Source organism: Petaurus breviceps, unplaced genomic scaffold, assembly GCF_028583685.1.
Source record: "Petaurus breviceps papuanus isolate PSGF00001 unplaced genomic scaffold, PetGlider_PUasm1.0 90903, whole genome shotgun sequence".
NCBI lineage: Eukaryota > Metazoa > Chordata > Mammalia > Diprotodontia > Petauridae > Petaurus > Petaurus breviceps.
Window position 1 is genome coordinate 1,208,036 of NW_027187376.1, and position 15,221 is coordinate 1,223,256.

At 38.9% G+C, this 15,221-nt stretch overlaps 1 long non-coding RNA gene across 1 annotated transcript in view; it reads left to right on the top strand.

The window, feature by feature from the left end:
* Positions 1-1,563: 1,563 nt before the first annotated feature.
* The window catches only part of LOC138151560 (uncharacterized), a 46,028-nt gene continuing 32,370 nt past the window's right edge, over positions 1,564-15,221 (top strand). Inside the window, exon 1 of the long non-coding RNA XR_011165859.1 lies at positions 1,564-1,700. This is a non-coding gene — a long non-coding RNA (uncharacterized lncRNA). The remainder of the gene's footprint in view (positions 1,701-15,221) is intronic.

A 15,221-nucleotide genomic window follows, 5' to 3' on the forward strand; every position in this document is an offset into this window, starting at 1 on the left:
TCTCTTTCCAGAGTACAGTATCTCCTCAAAAGGTGGTGCTGTGGATTAAGGAGAGGCAGCAGCCAGCTGGAGCTGCCTGAGAGGTGCATGCTGCCAGCAATCCTTCGCCTTCCCCTTGTTCTTTGCTTCATGTGTCAGGATGCCAAATCGTCATGAGGACATGAAACAGCCCAGCTCCCTCTGGATTTGGTGCAGAGGCAGCTGGGGAGGTGAGGGGAGGTGGGAGAGACTGGAGATGGAGCAAAAGTGACACCAGCAGGTCTCAGGGACGGGGATGAGCTTGGTTATAGTTAAGCACAAGAAGGACCACAAAAGGAAGTGGGGGAAGAGGGCAACTGGGCAGATTTCTTGTGAGGGGAGATTTAAAAATTTTACCCAGGCAATATGATTCATGTAAAGAGTCAAACTAGACTGTTTGGTCTGATTTATGATGATAATAACTCACATTTCTGTTGTGTCTTAAGGTTAATAAAATGCTTTCCTGTAAGTCAGGTGGTATAAATATGATTTTAGCCTTTCAACAGATGGGGAAATCGAGACTAGAGCAGTTACATGATTTTTTTGAAGTTACACTGGTAAATGATACAACTAGAGTTCAGATTCAAATATGCTAACTTCAAAGGGAGCTTGGAGTAGTCAGTTATCAAATACATATTTATTAAGGGCTTCCTATGTGTCCGACATTATGCTAAGCTCTGGGGATACAAAGAAAGAAAGAAAAAAAACCACGGTCTTTACTTGCAAGAAGCTTATATTCTAATGTGGGAGGCCATATGAAAACCTCTCTAAGAGTATGTTAGAGATAGCTGAACTGATTAGAGATACCAGATTATTAAAATTTCAGTGTGAGCATTTATACCTCAGAAATGGCAAATCATAAGAACCAGGGCTTGATTTATGGTTTTGTCCATTGTCTTGAGTCCAGGGGTGGAGAACCTTGGCCTCAAGGTCATGTGTGGTCTTCTTGGTTCTTAGGTGTGGCCTTTTGACTGAGTCCAAGTTTTACAGAACAAATTATTTTATTAAGAAGATTTGTTCTGTGAAGTTTGTATTTGGTCAAAGGGGGGCACTTATGGACCTAGAGGGCAGCCACATGTGTCCTGGAGGCTGCAAGTTCCTCATCCCTGTGGACTTAAGAAAATGATGGAGAAAATGTTGCTAACATCCTTTTTTGGAACATACTTACACTTCTCAGAAGCGTTACCTTCTTTCAAGGTTCAGTTTAGATGGCATCTCCTCCTTTATGCTTTCCTGGTCGCCTCACCAGGTGTTAATACTTTCTCCTTCCTCAAATTACTTTCTATTTACAAATTTGTGCATAGGCCAGACATCTAGATACATGATTAGTGGGATTTTCAAGGAGAAGTGGTGACAGCACCCTGGGAGGTAGAATCTTCTATTTTCTGGGTGGAAATTGCAAAGTCCTCCCAAAGTATAGACAAGTTCTTTGGGCTCTTTGTGAAAACCTCTTCCACTTTCAAAGATTTGAACCACCAAAGAACTAAACTGTCCTTCCTTACTTAAGCAATAACTTTGATAGATTTTTTTTTCTTTTTTACACAGATACTTGATTTCATATGGGCCCAACTTGGATGGTAATTCAGGCTGCCTAATTGATGAAGGGATTGGCCCATTACTCAGTAACAAGAACTGGAGTGAAATCCACTGAAATCCTGGAGTGTGCAGGAAGCCCGAGCTGGGTATGACTAACAGCAGAATGGCCCCACTATCTGCTGCCTGGGGGTGTGCTGAGGATGGGAGACTACAAGCAGGGAAGGCAGAATAAAGCCACTGAAATCTGATCTCCAATTGTGGCCCAGCTGTGGATGGTGAGGTGACAACAGCACCAGGCAAACTGGCCTGGTCCATTGCCATCAGGGCTACCACCATCCCCAGCTTTCAGAGGAACAAAGACGTCAGCCATAATGTTAGTCTTTATTATCACGGTCACTGAAAATTGACAGATTCTGCAGGGAGACATAGGATTAAATCTCACCATAATTGTGTGACTCTGTGTAATTCACTTAACCCTTTCTGAGCCTCAGTTTCCTCAGTTGAAAATGGGGACAATAATAGTGAATAGTCAATAAACACTTCTTAAGTACTTACTTTGAGTTAGTTCCTGTGCTAAGTAGGCATTGATGGTTTTTTTTTCAGTTGTGTCTGACTCTTTGTGACCCCATTTAGGATTATCTTGGCAAAGATATGGGAGTGGTTTGCCATTTCCTTCTCAATTCATCTTTACAGATGAGGAAACTGAGACAAACAGGGTTAAGTGACTTGCCTAGGTTCGCACAACTAGTAAATGTCAGAGGCTGGATTTGAAATTAGGTCCTCCTGACTACTGGTGGGGTAGTCAGTACCACCTAACTGCCTATAGTGCTAGGGGTGCAAAGACCTAATGGGGGAAAACAAAACACAAAAGGAAGCTGGAAAGTGTGTGTAGGGGTCCAGGGAAGATATTCAAGGTGCTGTAGGTGCTCAAGGTAGTCCCCAGAGGGGTAGGAGAGGTGGGTCAGAGAAATTCCAAGGTAGTGTAACCATCTGAGAGATGAGCAAATTACTGAGCTGAGGTCTCTCCTTAAATGGAGGTTTCCAGTTTATGTCCTTCCCCCACCTTCCGATTAGAGATGCAGAGGGTAGTGATGAGGTAGATCTTTAAGGCCGATGAGATCTTCCAGGAAAATGAGGTTGGTTATTCTGGTAATGAGCTTCCCGGTATATGGCAGAAAAGTCAGTCAGAGAAATCTATAAGTAGTACAGCCGGGTGATAGATGAATGAATGTTTGGAATTCTTTCAGCCAGAGTATTCTCTCAATAATAAATATCGAGCTGCTATTATTACCCACCTATAGGCAGCAATCATTAGAAATACTATTTTTTGTGTTCATTTGTTGGGGAATAGCTAAATGAATAGTGGTCCATGAATGGGTTATTATTGTGCTATAAGAAATGAATATGAAGAATACAGACAGGCTTAGAAAAACTTACACGAATGGATGTAGAGCAAAGTAAGCAGAACTAAGAAAACAAAATAAACAATGACTGCAACCATGTAAATTAAATGGAAAGAATAACCATCAGAAAACAATCAGAAGGGAATGTTGCGAAATTATAAGAGACTCCAAAGAATATACATGGGAAAATGTCTCCACCCCAGCCTTTTGCAGAAGTTGAAGGTTTATGGGTATGGAATATTGTGTGGAGTTTTGGACTTTTTCAATGTATTGACCTATTTTGTTAATTTTTTTCTTTTCCTATTTTTCTAAAAAATGTTTATTTGTTATATGGAAGAAAAATAAGTATTTTTAAGTGCCTCCTATGTGCTCAGTGCTCACACTGTTCTGCTTTACCGTTATTATCTCATTTGATCCTGATAAAAGTCCTGGGAGGTGGGTATAATTGTTATCCCTATTTCATAAAAACCAAACCAAACCGGAAGCACATAGAGATTAAATGACTTATGGTGTGGGTCTCTGGAAGGGGCAGGAGGAAGTAAGGTGAATTGGTGGATTTGGGCAATGAAAAAACAATGTAAACAACATTTTATAGATTTAAGATAAAAGTACATTATCTTCAAGGGCATATATATGATATATAAATTCATTCATTTGTCCACTTATTCAGGAGATATTCACAAAGGACCCATTGCTTAGTGAGCTAGGGTAAGGAGATCATGAGCAGGGCGAGCAGAATAATCATAGTGAGGCCCCCTGAGACCCATCCTCCAGCTGTGTGGCACAGCAGATGATGCTGGGGAAACAGCATCACCAGACATGGAATGCAATTTCCTGTGCTAGGCATTGTAGGGAATATATAAAAGTATAAAACATAGTCCCTGTCATTATGGAACCAACTCTATTGTTCTGCCTGGGGAAGAACCTGAAAGGGAATTAATAATGACCTTCAAATCTTTGAAGATTATTGACTGGATGAAATGAGATCTTTGTTTCAACTTGACTCTGCTCCTAACTTGTTGCAAACAGCAGATGAATTGATCTATCCACCCTCTCTTTATCCCTGTCCCCCTGGTGACCAAGGACACAGAGAGGCGATTTCTGGTATGAGAAAGAGCACTAGACTGGTAATTAAAAGATCCGGATTTTGGGTTCTGGTTTTCCCACTAAGATCTTGGGCAAATCCCTCTGTGTCTTTGGCTCTCAGTTTCCAGAGTGCAATGAACCTGATGGCTCTGAAGTGCTTTCCCTGACTTTCATGATTTTTTGAGATAACTGACAGGCCAGCGTTTATGGTCATATTCTGTGCTGACTGAAGCCTCTGTTACTGTGGAGGAGCTTGAGCAGCACCTAGATTCCAGACCTGACTGAGGCTATGACCATTACTAAAGAGGACCAGGACATCACTTGTTGTTATATTGTTTCAGTCGTATCTGACTCTCTGTGACCCCATTTGAGGTTTTCTTGGCAAAGACATTGGAGTGGTTTGCCATTTTCTTCTCTAGCTCATTTTACAGATGAGGAAACTGAGGCAAACAAGATAAAGTGACTTGCCCAGGGTCATACAGCTAGTAAGCATCTGAGGCTGGATTGGAACTCATACCTTTCTGACTCCACTGCCACACCTAGCTGTCTTGGGTATCACTTGGGAGAGTTTGTTGTAAATTGTTAGTTTTCATAGGTTGGGTTCATTCAACCCATCTCATTGTCTGACTTGTGTATTTGGCATTTTGCATATTTCATCATGCTGTTTAGTTATTTTCCTTCAGGGCAGGGACCATATTTTGCGTCTTTGTATCCTTCACATTGGTCTAGCACCTAATAAATGTTTGTTGAATTGAATTCCTTTTGGGCTGCCAAAATTTTTTTGTTGGACTGACCTAAGCCTCTGGTTTCTAAGTCCAAAGTGAGTCATCTATAGGTTGGTGAGTCAGGCTCCCAGTAGAATGTAAAGCTCCTTTATAGCAGGGCTGTGTTTTCCATTGTTGTCTTTGAGGCCTAGTGGAGGAACTGGAATCTACCAGGTTATATACCAGATAATGGTTCATTGCTTTTAAATAAATCACATTGGATTATTTGGGGTCAATTGGGCAGGTGGTTGCTTTGGATTAAGTTTAATAGAAAGTTCACACCCTGAAGTAGGTGCTTACTTTGTCAAGAGATCAGAGATTTAGAGCCAGGAGGAATCTAAGAGTCCCTCGGATGGAGAGCCCTCTTTTTGCAGATAAGGGAAATAAGACCTAGAGAAGTCGAGTCTTGTATGAGGTCGCCCAACTAGTGACAAGAGTAGAGTTTGAACCCAGGTCCTCTGACTCCAAAATCCATTTCACTTCCTACTATACCTTGTTTCCTCTTAAATTCAACATATTTTCATAATTGATTAGCAGTAGAGAGGAGTAAAACTAAGCAGCTCATGCCAGCCATCAAGCCACATTAGCCTCATTTGTACTGGGTGTTAATAAGCTAATATTTCTGTCTAGTTGTTCCAGGCTCCTCTCTGGCTTTCTTTATGCCAGGAGGCCTGAGGACTACATGTCTTCTCCAGCCCTCACCTCCTCCATTCCTTCTCCCCATTTCTACCTCTAAGTCTGAGAATAGTAATCAAACTAACACTACCATTCCTAGAAAGGACATGCCAATGGGTTATTGCTCTGGTGGCTTTATTTATCATTCTTGTAACTTCCCAGTTCATCTCACCCCTCCTTGGTTACCACTACACTATAGGCATTATCTTTTCTTATTAGAATGTAAGCTCCTTGCGCACAAGAACTTTTTCTTTTTCATTTTTATTCCCAATACACAGTAAGTGATTAATGCTTATTCATTCATTTATTCATGCCTCCCTAGACATAGAAGTTTTGCTGTTTGTACTTCTCCTGGTCAAGTGAGAAGCCCAGGAAGCCTTTCATGCTGATCTCACCTCTCCTCATGAAAGGCAGGATGGTTCTTTCAGGGACAGAGAACAGGACTGATGAGAAGTCCCCACTTGTGCCCCAAAGACAAGACATCATTCATCCTCACTGCAGCCTGAGGATAGAGGAGGGATGGGGCTGATTCTATCTAACAACCAAAGGGGAAACTGAGGCACAGAAAGGAAATGACCTTTGCCTGGGTGCTATCTATGACATTTCATCTCATTTTCCAAGGTCTTTTTATGATGGCCGAATCTGTGAGATGGTATATTCTTCTGCTGGGATAGGAAGAATGGTAATGCAGTTTCAGAGATGGCAGAACATAGAGTCTTTGTAACTGATGAGACAAGAAGAGACAGATGCTATCAAGCTGGTCAGACAAGCATGGTGGTAACTCAGAATCTCCATCACCACTTCTAGATCTATGGCTTTGTCCAGGTTAGCATACAGTTGCCACTTCTTTCCCTTCTTTGATGGAGAGGGGTGGCAGATATGTTCCATGGGTGGCCAGAAGGAGTTTGGTCAACACTTTGCTCAGCAACCACAGCACAGCACAGCCCAGTTATAGTTCCAGTTAACCACAGTATGGCATGTCTCCAATAACTTTGGAAAAGCCCTTGCTCAGCTGCAGAAATGAACCTAGGCTCCCTGTAGGATGCCAGTATGACACAGAGGAAAGAACAGTGGCTCTGAAGTCAAAGGCACTGTGTTCAAATGCTACCTCTGACAATATGACTTTGCATAAATCATTTACATTCACTAGAATGCAGTTTTCTTATTTGTAAAATAAAGGGGTTGGATAAAATGGCCTCCGAGTTTCCTTCCAGCTCTAGAACTATTATTTCTCAAGCTCATCCTCCCCAAAACATATTCTAAACTGTGAATGTGGCCACATGAAAGAAATCTGTCTCCTCAGAATGATTTGCCAGTTGAACGACCCAGGATTGTCTTTTCAGCTGACTATAAAACCTCCATTCAAAAAAGAAGGTTTTATTGCTTTTCCTAGTTCCCAGTGGAAGAGGAGGAGGAGGAAGGAGGACTTGTGCTGAGCTCCAGGGGTTGTCTGTTAGAGAAGCATAGACTAGATCTTCAACCTCTAGTCTATCTGTGACTCCCTTTTCCTTTAGCATTCTGGGAGGAGAGTGACTGCTCTCTGCTTTGATTTGGTAGCTTGACTGTGCCCCTGTAATTAAAAGCCTCAGCTAGACCCTATCTCATGTCTGAGTCACACACAGAGGAGGGTGCAGTTAACAGGCCCTGGGAAAAATAATCTTTTCTCCCCACCCTTTTGGAGTGTGAGAATGAGCCATTATGGTTGTGTCTACCCAGTCAAAGTCACAGGGAGAAACGAGGAAATTATCTGGTAATTCAGCACTGGGAGGTAGGAAGGGAATCAATTTCACTTGAAATATACAAAGTGATGGTCCTAGCCCAAATATCTTCAATAGGATTATAAATTCAATTTGATTCAATTCAGTAAGCACGTATTAAATGTTTATTGTGTGCCAGAAACACAGTTAAGTACCGGAGGACTGTGAAGTAAAAAAAAAAAAGCCAAACAATCCCTGTGCTCAAGGAATTTATATTCTGATGGTTTATAACTGAAAGAACTCTTAGATGTCATCTAGTCCCACACCTTCATTTAACAGAAGAGGAACCTGGTGCTCCTGGTGTTTACATTCCTTTCCAAAGGTCATATAGGCACTTAAATGACAGAGCCCAGATCTTCTAGATACAAATCCAAGACTGTTTCCCTATTACCTCTCTAAGGTGTCTGGTCACTCCCCTAAATTCTCTGTGAAATTTTGGATGTGTAGGTGCAGCCTATGTGAATTGTCGTATCACATTATCTTTACCTACACACACATATACATGAATTTTATATATTTATGTTAATATATAATATTATTAATTTTTATATTAATATAATATAAAATATTTCTATATAATATATACATACACATAGTATGTTGTGCATTGTGAGAGAGATTCAGAGACAGAGATAGGGTGAGACAGACACAGAGACAGAGTTCATATTTGATCACTTCTCCAAGATGAAGTGACTGAAAACCTGTGTCATACTGTAGAATTCTTCCTGCCCTTTCAACCTGACCCTCCCAACATCTCCATGTCCTATCATTCCAGCAATATCCTGCAGCTCATCTCTTTCCCTGAACTGCCAGAAAAGAAGTTTTGCCTTCCCTCAACTGCATCCTATCCAATGTGAAATTCCTATGTATTCTTTCTTCTCTCCTTACTAACTCCATAATGCATCTAACCTTCTCCCCTCCTTTTTTTTCAACCTCGATTTATGATTTCATCAGTTTAAGGATCCTGGTTAAGCTGGTTCATCACTGATTTTGTACCTATTCCTCACTGATACTGAAGGACTCCTGTGCTGAAACTTTCAGACTTGGAGCATTGTCTAGAGAAATGAAAGGTTGAATAATTTCGCTGGGGATTACACAGCCAAAATGAGTCAAAAGTGGTCCTTCACTTCTATGCATCGTAGTTTCTCATGATTAGTAGTTTACTTGGCCAGAAGATATTACTCAATTGTCTATTTGCCCAGGGGTAGCTGGTGGTACAGTGGGTATGGTGGAGACTATGAGTTTAAATCCAGCCTCAGTTGTGACCTTGGGCAAGACACTTAGCCTCAGTTTCCTCATTGTAAAATAAGGATAATATACCTCTTACCTCACAGGGTTGTTGTGAAAATTAAATGAAATAATATTTGTAAAAAGTACCTGACATATAGTAGGCAGTATATAAAAACTTATTTCTTTCCCCTCTCTTTCCCTCCCCATTTTTCCTTTGCAGATTAGTTGTTACTTGTCTTGGGTGACAAGAATCTAGTGTCTGTAGGATTAGATGATTCTCTGCAGACCTGTCACATTAGCACTTAATAAAAGCTGGATAAGTTGATAGTACCCATGGAGAAGAAATATACTTCTTTTCCACATGGGACCACGTGAACAAAAGCTTTTATGAGTAGGACTGGACTCTGCAGATAGTCCAGAGGTGACTGGCTTAACAAAAGGAAAAATATTGATATAATTGATCATATCGATAATAAATGTAACAAAAGCCTTGTGATTATATTAATAGATGCAGAAAAACTTTTGATAACATGACACTCATTTCTATTAAGAATACTTGAAAGCATAGGTATAAATGATTTTTCTTAAATTGATAAGAAACATTAACCTAAAACCACCAGCAAGTATTATTTGTAATGGGGATAAACTAGAAGTCTTCCCAGTAAGATTAAGTGTAAAACACGGATGTCCACTGTCACCAATATTATTCAATATTGTATTAGAAATCCTAGCAATAGCAATAAGAGAAGAAAAAGAAATAGAAGGAATCAGAATGGGTAATGAGGTAATAAGACTATCTCTTTTTGCAGATGGCATGATGATATAGTTGAAAAATCCTAAAGACTCAATTAAAAAGTCAGCTGAAACAATTAAAGATTTTAGCAAAGTAGCAGGATATAAAGTAAACCCCCACAAATCATTAGCATTCCTAATTATCACCAACAGAACCCTGCAAGAAAAGATATTAAGAGATACCCCATTAAAAGTAACTTTAGACCAGAAGTGGGGAACCTGCAGCCTTGAGGCCACATGTGGTTCTCTAGGTCCTCAAGTATGGCCCTTTGACGGAATCCAAACTTCATAGAACAAATCTCCTTAATAAAAGGGTTTGTTCTGTAAAACTTGGACTCCATCAAAAAGCTGCACTCAAGGACCTAGAAGGCCACATGTGGCCTCCAGGCCACAGGTTCCCCAACCCTGCTCTAGACAGTATAAAATACCTGTGAATATACCTGCCAAAACAAACACAGGAACTATATCAAAGAATTATTAAAATTTTCATATGAATAAAATCATATTTTAATAGAGAAATAATAATTGTTCATGGGTAGACAGGGCCAATATAATAAAAAAAATGACAATTTAACCTAAATTTATATATATATATACATATATATATATACATATATATATATATATATATATATATGCAATGCCATCCCAATTAAATTGCAAAAAAAATTTTTATTTTACTGAGTTGGAAAACATAATAAAATTCATTTGGAAGAAAAGTTAAGAATATCAAAGGAACTAAAAAAATGTAAAGGAAGGAGGTTCAGCAGTACCAGATCTTAAACTATTTTATAAGGCAGTAATCATAAAAAACCATCTGTTCCTGGCTAAGAAATAGAAAGGAAGATCAGTGGAACAAAGTAGATATATAATCTATAGCAACCAATGACTATAGTAATCTTGTGTTTGACAAATGGAAAGACTTAAGTTTTTGGGATAAGAACTCATTATTTGGTAAAAATTGTTGGGAAAGCTGTAAAATTAGTCTGGAAGAAATTGGGCATAGATCAATATCTTATACCATTTACCAAGATAAGATCAAAATAGATATATGACCTTGATATAAAGAGAGCTATTACAAGAGAATTTGGAGAGCATGGAACATACTTCTTATCAGACTCATGGATAGGTGAACAATTTGTGAATAAATGAGCGATAGAGAGCATCGTGAGGTATAAAATGCATAATTTCGAATACATTAAATTAAAAAAAGGTTTTGTACAAATAAAACCGATGTAGCCAAGACCAGAAGAAAAGCAGAAAATTGGTGGAAAATTTTGTAGACAATTTCTCAGATAAAGGTTTCATATCTCAAATATATATATTTTTCTCAAATCTATAAGAGTATGAGTCATCCCCTAATTGATAAATGGTCAAAGGATATATGTCAATATAGTTGTCATATAAAAATGGACATATAAAAATGTTCTAAATTATTATTGATTAGAGAAATACAAATTAAAACAATCTCAAGATGTCATTTTATACATATCAGGTTAGTTAAAATGATAGGAGAAAGCAACATACGGAGGAGATGTGGAAAAATTGGGACACTAATTCACTTCGTGGAACTGTGAACTTGACCAACCATTTTGGTGAGCAATATGGAATTATATCCAAAGAGTTATTAAACTGCCTATACCCTTAGATCCCTTAGGGAAAAAAGGAAAGAACCTATATGTTACTAAAATATTTATAGCAGTTCTCTTTGTGGTTACAAAGAACTGGAAATTGTGGGGATGCCCATCAACTGGGGAATGGATTAGCAAGTTAGGGTATATGATCATGTTGGAATATTACTGCTATAAGAATGATAAACTTGGTGGTTTTAGAAAAAATGGGAAGACTTGAATGAAATAATGAATAGTAAAATGAGCAGATCCAAGAGAATATTGTATACAGAAACAGCAAGATTGTTTTAAGAACAACTTTGAGTGACCAAGTCATTTTGACCATTATAAATACCCAAATTAACTACAAAGGACCTATGAAGGAAGACACTATCTGCTACTGGGGAAAGAACCAACAAGGAGAGTACATATAACATGGATTTACATAAACATACATATTTGTGGCTAATGGTAGCCATCTCTAAAGCAGGGGTGGGAGGAGGAAAAAAGTTACATGATAACTTTATTATATATTTAAAAGGAAATGCAAGTTCTACAAATACATCTACAGTTTCATGTGCAATCCCCTTTTTATTCTACTTTGTTAGGAAAATTATTGTTTTACTTCTTAAGTTCAAAATTTAAAAATTGTTTAAAATTTTTTTAAAAAGATTAGCTAATCATTGACAGTGCAAAAGATGGATTTACTACTCAAGACACCCGAGTTGGAATCCCAGGTCCTCTATTTACTAATTGTGTGATTTTGGGGAAATCACTTAACATTTCTGAGTTTCAGTTTTCTCATGTGCAAAATGGGGATATCAATAACTATTCTAGTTCCCACACTGACTTGTTAAGATGGTCAAATTTGAAAATAGGCATCAAAGAATTTTTTCCTTTAAAAAGTATTTTAAATTTTAAATTTTTGAAGATGGCAGCATAGAAGCAGGAAAACTCTGTGCAATTCCTCCATAACCACCTCAAATACCTATAAAATATGACTCTAAACAAACTTTAGAGCTACAGAAAGTGACAGAGAGAAACAAATCTCCCGTTGAAGGCAGCCTGGCAGGTGGACAGGAAGGGTCCTTTGCACTGGGAGCAGAACCCAGCCCTGCATGAGCCCACAATTTTAGCCACAGGGCGCCCCGACCAGCCTTGGCTGGAGGGACTTCAGGAGAGTGGATCACCAGCAGCTGTGGCAGTTTCCAGAATTATCAACCCATAAATGCCAAAGAAAAAGTGGGAGGTCAGTGTGGACTTTGGGAAGAGGGGATCTGGGAGTGAGGTCTGGCCTCTTCCCCCAGAGGGAAAAATGGTTGAGGGTGGTGGCCACCATGGTGTGGCTGCTTCAGAACTCCTGGCCTGCAGACTGTAGGGGGACCAAGTGACCACTCTGAGGGGTAATTGCTCTTGCTTTAACCTGCTTGATCTGGATCACTGTATAGGTGGGGCATGTGATCTGGTGTCAGAGCCGGTGGAGGCTTCAGAGAGAGCACCCAACTAATAGCTCTGGAAGCTGCAAAAACCCTAGTGATTTGGGACAAAGCTCTCCTCTCTGGAAGCAGAGTTCTACTGTGGCAAAAAAAGCTTAGAAGTCAAGTAATTGAGTGGCAACATGAGCAAACAGAGGAAGCGAAGCAAGCACAGAGGTCCAAATTTAGATTCCTTTTTTGGGGACAAAAAGGATCAAAGCATGGAAAAGAAGAAGATAATGAAGTCAGAACTCCTGTACCAAAAGCTTCCAAAAAAATACAAGCTGGTCACAGGCCATAAAGGAGCTTAAGAAGGATTTTGAATTTTTTTTTTATTTCTCCAAATAAGAGAAGTGGAGGAAAATTGGGAAGAGAAATGAGAATGGTGTGAGAAAATCATGAAAGGCAAGTCAACAATCTGACTGAAGAAAATAACACCTTAAAAAATAGACTAACTCAAATGGCAAAAGAGGCTCAAAAAACCAATGAGGAGAAGAATGCCTTAAAAAGATGAATTTGCCAGATGGAAAAAGAATCTCAAAAGCTCACTGAAGAGAAACATTCCTTTGGAATTAGATTGGAACAAATGAAAGCTAGTGACTTTATGAGAAATCAAGATACTATTAAATAGATCCAAACAAACGAAAAAATAGAAGGCAATGTGAAATATCTCATTGGAAAAACCACTGACTTGGAAAATAGATCCAGGAGAGATAATTTAAAAATTATTGGACTACCTGAAATCCATGATCAATGTAAAAACCTACAAATAATCCTTTAAGAATTTCTCAAGGAAAATCTCCCTGAGTTTAGAACCAGAGGTCAAAATAGAAGTTGAAAGAATCCACCAATCACCACTTGAAAAAAAGATCCCAAAAAGAAAACCCCCAGGAATATTATAGCCAGGTTCCAGAGTTCCCAGATCAAGGAGAAAATATTACAAGCAGACAAGAATAAAGAATTTGAATATTGTGGAAACACAATCAGGATAACACAGGATCTGGCAGCTTCTACATTGAGGGATAGAAGGGCTTGGAACATGATATTCTGGAGGTCAAAGGAGCTGGGATTAAAACCAAGAATCACCTACCCAGCAAAACTGAGTATTATGTTTCAGTGGGAAATATAGTCATTCAATGAAATGGAGGACTTTCAAGTATTCTTGATGAAAAAATGAGAGTTGAATAGAAAATTTGACATTCAGATATAAGAAGCAAGAGAAGCATGAGAAGGTATACAGGAAAAGAAATCATAAGGAACTTATCAAAGTGGAACTATTAACATTCATACATGGAAAAACAATAATTGTAACTGATGAAACTTTTGTCAGTATGAAAATAGTTGAAGGGAATAGAAATATATATATATGTATATATATATCTATATATGAGGGTATATGGGCATATGAATACATATGTGAATGTGTGTATATATGTTTACAGGTATACATAGATAGAGGGCACAGGACCAATTTAATAGGAAGGGATGATACTTAAAAGCTGTAATTAGGAGGTGAGAGAGGAATATAATGAGAGGAGATGGGGAGAGACAGAATGGGGTAAGCTATCTCATATAGAAGAGGCAAGGGAAAATGGTTATAATGGAGGGGAAGAATAGGAAGGCAAAAGAGAATGGGTCAACCTTATTCTCATTGAATTTGGCTTGGGGAGGGAATGAAATACACACTAAATAGGGTATCTCACCCTACAGGAGTCTAGGGGGAAAGGGTATGAGAGGGGGGATGATGGAAAGGAGAGCAGGCTGGGGGGGAGGGAAGTTGGAGCACCCACTTTTGAAAAGGGATGGGATCAAAGTAGAGAATAGAACAAGTGGGAGATGGGATAGGAGGGAGGGAAATATACTCAGTCTTTTACAATATATCTACTATGTTATTGTTTTGCATTAGCTACACATGTACAACCTATACTGAACTGCTTATCTTCCCAATAAGGGTGGGTGACAAGGGAGGAAGGCAATGAATGTGGAATTCAAAGTTTTAAAATCAAATGTTCATATATATATATATATATATACATATATATATATATGTGTGTGTGTGTGTGTGTGTGTGTGTATACTATTATTAATACTATTTTACATGTAATTGGGAAATAAGATATACAGTCACCGGGGCATAGAGATCCACCATGCCCTACTGGAAAAGTTGAGAGGGGTATGAGAGAAAATGTGGGAGAGAGCAGATTGGAGGAGGGGATATCCTGTGGGGCTAATATGTTGGGGGGTGGGTAGGGGAAAAACGGGGAGAAAATTTGTAAATCAAAATCTGGCAGAAATGAATGATGTAAATCAGAAGTTAATAAAGCATATGAAAAATAGAAGAAAAAAAGAAAAAAATTGAGTTTTGAATTCTCTCCTTCTTTCTGGTCTCTCATTGAGAAGGCAAGACATGGCATCCAAAGTGTTTTATAAACTTGAAAAGGTACCATAAGCTAGTGAATAAGTTGCTAGATTTGAAATTAAAGAAACCATGTCTGAAAGCCTACTTCTCATATCGTTTTCTCTGAGAGTGTAAGTTACTCTGCGCTTCTCTCCTCCTCTGTAAAGCAGGGATAAATAATACTCTCATTATCTACTTTATTCAATGCTGTCTAGATCAAATGAGATTTCTCTATGCAAAGCACTCAGTAAACCTAAATGTGCTATTTAAATATTGGCTATGATTTTTTTTTTTGAAAGCAATCGGGGTTAAGTAACTTGCTCAAGGTTACACGGCCAGTTATTTCTGGGTGTGGTGCTGAGTATCTGAGCCCGGATTTGATCCAGGTCATCCCGACACTGGAGCCGGTGCTCTTACTCGCTGAGCCACCTGGCCGTCCCAATATGGGCTAATATTAAAATGTAACGCAGTATAGAA